Below are 6,279 nucleotides of genomic sequence, written 5' to 3'. Positions count from 1 at the left end.
ATGTAATCTGTTTCTGTAGTTCTTAATATTAATTTATTTTACTTGTAAATAATTTTGGAAAACTGCTTAATTTCTCATCAAAGTCCAGAGTTTTCCATAGAAAGTCTATCGATATAGATAAGCCATGTTTTACAATATATTAAAAGAACAAGGTTACATATTCTTGTGTGTAGGTCTGTAGATCTGTGACCAGATCCTTTGTCTCTAGTCGAAAGGAAACCCAGGGAAAAAAAATAAAACCAGGAAGTCACAAAATAGATATTCATTTAATGAATATTGTCATCCTGTATTAATAATTATTCAGATGGTATTCTTGCTTTTAGGTGGGCAATGGCTGGAAAGAGTTAGATGAGAGGCAGAGCTTTGGCTCAGTGCCCCTCCCATATGAACTTGTGCAGCTCACTCGGTGCGAGAGCAAATTTTGAGGCAGATGCAGCTGTGACAATCCTGTCATCGTCCACCTTAGGCCAACTCACAGAGAGGATTCTCCTTTTTATTAAAACTTCTTGTTTCTTACTTGCCCTTTTGTTTCTGAACTTTGGAGGGCATCCTAGAGTTCAGAGTTGATATTAATCTAATCTTGGCATTATTATGAGGATAGAATATTTGACTGTTCACATTCATAATTAATGACAAAGGTGTTGAAGAGGGCACTATGCTTAATTAATGATTCCTGTACTTCGAAAGCAAAGAAACTGCCTTTGAAAGGAAATGTGGCATCAAAACCTCTAAGACCTACTGTTGATAAGCCAATAAGAAGAGAAAGAAAATTATCAAAGGCTGGATGCACAGCTAAGTGGGGAATGATGTGGGTAGGCTCTGGCTTCTGGCATCTGCTTAATGACCAGATTTGATACTGGCAACACCCCTGGACTCATGCTGTGGATGGCTTTGTGAGACTGCTCAGCTACCCTTTCTCCTTTTCCCACATGAATCCAGTCTTGCAGTTTCCAGCCTCCCAAAAATAAATAGTATTAGAAGTGTGGAGAACTCAACTGATGTTATGAAAAATGAGCAATGAAGTCTCCTATGTTGTTTTCCCAGCTGGCAATGGATGCACCTGCTCATAAAAGGTGAAAATCCAGAAAAGATAATGGAGAAGGAGGTTAGGATTAATTACTAATAACTAGATAAAGATAAAAGAAGACGTATTGAGTCTACCTCAGTAGTTTTTGCTGTCTCAGCTACTTGGGTTATTTCCCAGATACTTTATGATGCAGTCAGGCCAGCAAAGCCCTAGCAGAGTTGTAGCTCTTGACACTTTAGCATATATTGCTCATTGAAATAAGAGATACCAGAAAAAGCACTTCTTTGCAAATATAGCTATATCAGTCGGAGGACAGTTTTAGTGGCAGAGCTATGGCAGTAAAATTAAATCAACTAAACACTTAAATGCTGACAAGTTTAGGTGCAGAGAATTCACCAGGAAAAGTAAGTAGACAGGGAGTTGGGGTTTGGGGAAGATGCAAGAGAAACAGGAAGGTATTATAGATGGTTGCAAATGGTCTTTATCGTTCTTTTTTTTTTTTTCCTCAGCAGCTATTTCTTGTATTTAGAATGGCATGTAGCAGTGGAACTGATAGAAAAACTAATCATGTAAAAACTAAAACATGTAAAAAAGTATCTGTCATATGTTGAAATGATAAAGTAAACTTCACTTTAGAAGCTAGAAGACCTGGAGAAGTAGTTTCTGAGCAAAACAGGAATCTTGGCTTTTGTGCCGTGAATACAACAAAGTTTCTAAAAATTGTGGGCATGCCAGCAGCTGGGCTCCCCCTTGCAAGCTGTCTTTCAAAAAACTAAATGTTTAGTGTAGCAGAACAGGCAATAGAATTTTTTTTCAAAGAGGAAGGGTCAGTTCTCCTTTTGGGATAGGTTGATATGTAATTCACTTTGATGTACTGTGACTACTACACAATAAGGTCTCGTATATGATGTTATCTTCCCTCAGAAACTCTCAGACTCTGCTTCTCCCCATGAGTAAAAATCATCTCTCTTATCACTTTTTTTCTCACTACAATCCAATTACCAGATAGAACAAGACAGAAGCATTTACCTAAAGTAGAGGGTTATGTAATAAATAATTTTCATCTGAAGTAGCAAATTTTCTGTTCTGCTGGGTGGGAGGCTATAGGAATAGCAGTCTTTTCTGTATGTCTGTTCTACATCATAAACCTAACTTCTGAGTTGACATCGTTCAGTCCATTCATAATTCATACTTGAAAAAGATGTTATTTTTTAAAGCTAAAAAGTTAATGATATTTTCATCAAAATTAATATTTTCACTTCAAAAAAATTTAAAAATTTGAAATTAAACCAAATATAAGTCCCTTCAGGATGAGCCTTGGTAATACAGCAAGGTCCTCTGCAACTTCTCCCACGAGTTAACCACCTTCTATTTTTCTCATTCAAAGTAATTTTAGCAGGGACCCACTCAACAAAATCTCACGAATTTTCATGGAGCCCTAGAGCAAAGCTATCCTGCTCACATACCAGAAGCAGGGAAAGGAGGCTGTGGGAAGTTGTTGCTGTCAGAAAGGTGGCCGTATGGCCCTGGAAAACATCGAGTGATGAAGAAGGAGGGAGGTGGTGAAATGAGTCTGAGGTGGTGTGTGAAGAGTTTATTCATGCTGTACACTTTGACTGTTCCAGGTCTAAACAGTGATGACAGACACGGTAACAGGTCAGTGTTACATCATTGCGCGAAGTAGATATTGGCTAATGTAACTTGGTAGCTCTTGACCTTTCTGCCCCACGGCTTCCTTTTCAGTCCTTCCATCCACGCGAAATATGCCTGTTGCTCACTGCTTTCAGTAATAAGGATAGGGCAGGCAACCAGGACTTACAGGTTGAAAACTCATTTGTTTTCCTCTCAAAAAAGCGCTTTTATCTCTCCCAATTCAGAAAACCAGCAGATAGCATTTGTTATAGTGGTTTTGTCTTTCATATATCTCCAGGAACAACAAACAAGATAAGGTGAGATCATCAGACCACTTGCCACTTGGGAAAAATGAATCTTTGTAAAAGAAACCTACCAAAAATACTCTTTACAGAGCCACTCCATACAGAAACTGTTGTATGAAATGAACAAGCAGAGTTCCCTGCAGGTAAGATAGCTCTGGATAATTGAGATCTGACACATACTGCATATCTCTAAAAATAATTTAATCACAGTCTGATCAAAGTTTCATAAAACAGATAGTGCTTTACATTTGCTCAAGGCTTATGACAGTTAATTATAATTTTGATTATACCACCATGCTTTAGGCTTCTTTATATGTCAGGATTGCTCCTCTTATTAGAAAGAAGTATACTGTAGTTTACTTTTATTTTGCTTTGATGAATTGTCCCTAGAGGACAGGTACCTGGTGCCTACTCATTTGGGTGCATATGTTCAGTAATGACTTTGAATGACAAACACGGTGTAAATAATTTTTAAAATTTTAACTGTGTCACATCATTTATTGACTGATTATGTGTGCTTAGCCAAAATATACACAAATAAGACAGCTGTGCTCTACTTTTGTTTTACCAAACCTAGCAAGTATCTTATTTGCAATAAAGAAACTGAAGGGCCATCAAAGTTATATACAACCATCTGCTTCTGAAATTGGTTTCATATAAGGGATTTAAGCCTTGGCGATGCTTTTCTGTGCAGGAAACTGAAAATACTCTTTCTTTTTTTTTTTTTTTAATATGTATTGTGGTTTAACCCCAGCCAGCAACTAAGCACCATTGCAGCCGCTCGCTCACTCCCCCCCTCCCCGTGGGATGGGGGAGAGAATCAGAAGAATAAAAGTAAGAAAACTCATGGGTTGAGATAAAGACAGTTTAATAGGTAAAGCAAAAGCCGCACACGCAAGCAAAGCAAAACAAGGAATTCGTTCACTATTTCCCATCGGCAGGCAGGTGTTCAGTGCAGGAAAGCAGGGCTCCATCATGCCCTGGTTACCTGGGAAGACAAAACGCCATAACCCCAAATGTTCCCTCCTTCCTTCTTCTTCCCCCAGCTTTTTATGCTGAGCATGTTATCATATGGTATGGAATATCCCTTTGGTCAGTTGGGGTCAGCTGTCCCAGGTGTGTCCCCTCCCAACTTCTTGTGCACCCCCCGCCTACTTGCTGGCGGGGTGGTGTGAGAAGCAGAAAAGGCCTTGATTCTGTGTAAGCACTGCTCAGCAATAATGAAAACATCGCTGTATTATCAACACTGTTTTCAGCACAAATCTAAAACATAATCCCATACAAGCTACTATGGAAAAAATTAACTCTGTCCCAGTCAAAACCAGCACATTCTCCACCCCTTATTGCATACCGTTTACATCATGCTCAGGTCCCACACTATCCAATACATCCTCATTAACCACCACCCCCCTTCTCATCCTTTGATATAATACACAGATATTATTCCCTTAGTCTATGGACCACCGCTGTGAAATGTCCATAAAATGCCTGTAAAATGTCCACAGATGTCCACAAAATGTCCATTGAGTTCATTTAGTCCATGACTTTTGGCTTCATCTGTTATGGTGGTCACTCAGGACAGGAGAGGTGGTGTGTTGTGTGGAATTACTGGGCACCAAAGCCATCTCAGGTCGGGTCACTGCTGCACTTGCACTGCTTCTTGTAAGGTTTGTCCTCCATTGGTTCAGGTGGTTCCTGCTATAGTAATTCCTATAACATGCAACTCAAATCATTGATTGAAACTTAAAGGTATTTCCATTACAATCTCCACCCCTGATCCCTTTGGGCCAGACCATAGGGTTTACTATTGCAATGAATTCCTTCCCTTGCCCCTGCTCCGGCTTGGACTTATCCACTGCACTCCTTTAGGGTTGTACCTGCTCCAAGTGGAGCCTTATCTATAAACCACAATCTCTCCAGGGGCATACCTGCTGTGGCATAGAGTTATTCACAACCACAGTCTCTTCAGAAGTAAACCTGCTCCAACATGGCCTTACCCACGGCTCCAGTCCCTCCAGGGGAGTACCTGCTCTGTCGTGGACTTCTCCATGGCCATACACCTTGAGGTGCTCCAGCATGACCTCATGCACAGCCACTGATGTTTCAAGGTGTACCTTCTCCAGTGTGGACTTATCCTTGGGCTACAATCCCTTCAGAGGTATACCTGCTGTGGCACAGACATAACCACGGCCACAGACGTTTCAAGATGTACCTGCTCTGGCATGGGCTTATCCACAGGCACAGACGCTTCAGGATGTCCTGCTCCCACGTGAACTCATCCACAGGTGTCCTGGTTTGGGCTGGGATAGAGTTAAATTTCTTCCTAGTGCTGTGTTTTGGATTTAGTATAAGAAGATTGTTGATAACACATTGATGTTTTCAGTTGTTGCTAAGTACCCTCCTAGTCAAGGACATTCAGCTTCCATGCTCTGCCAAGTGCACAAGAGGCTGGGAGGGAGCATAGCCGGAACAGCTGGCCCAACTGGCCAACAGAGTATTCCATATCATGTGACTTCATGCTCAGTATATGAATGGTAGGCATTCCAGGAAGTAGGGATTGCTACTTGGTTATTGGTCAGTGCGAGTGGTGAGGAATTGCATTGTGCAGCATTCATTTTGTATATTCTTTTTTTTTTTTTCCCCCCCCACTTCTTTTTTTATTAAACTGTCTTTATCTCAACCCACGAGATACCCTTCCAATTCTCTCCCCATCCCACTGCAGGGCGGAGGGGGAGTGAACGAGTGGCTGTGTGGTGTTTGGGTGCCTGCCCGGTTAACCACGACAACAGGTCACAGTCCCTTCGACTAGAGTTCATACTGGAGTTCCAGTCTGTCCAGTACAGCAGCACAGAAACAGCAGCGATGCCCTGGCTATCTGCCAGGCCAGGCGCATCGCCATCGCTGTTATCAAAATGTTCTCAGGCATAGTAGAGTTAAACTAAACTGCAAACTGCAGCACAGTATGCAGTTGAGTATTAAGTGTTGTTAACGACACATAGCTTACTCCTGTCTCTCCCCATTTCAATTTGTGAGCACTGATCTTCTATATGGCACAGGTATAGTTACAACTTGAAGATTTTGCATGAGAAATAAATTGTACCACTAATGCTTAGAAAAGTGCTGACTTCCTGATTAAATAATAAGCTCACTGCTGAATACGATACATAACGTGATAATAATAGCATAAAACATAATGTTGTTAAAGGCTGGTAGATGAGAGATCAGGTGTCAGGAAAAGCCAATGGAGCCAACTGTGGTATCTGCTATACCGAAATATTACTGCCGTGACACCAGTTCCAACTTGTTAGACCAGCA

Source organism: Calonectris borealis, chromosome 4 (assembly GCF_964195595.1).
Source record: "Calonectris borealis chromosome 4, bCalBor7.hap1.2, whole genome shotgun sequence".
Lineage (NCBI taxonomy): Eukaryota > Metazoa > Chordata > Aves > Procellariiformes > Procellariidae > Calonectris > Calonectris borealis.
This window is presented reverse-complemented; position numbering follows the sequence as displayed.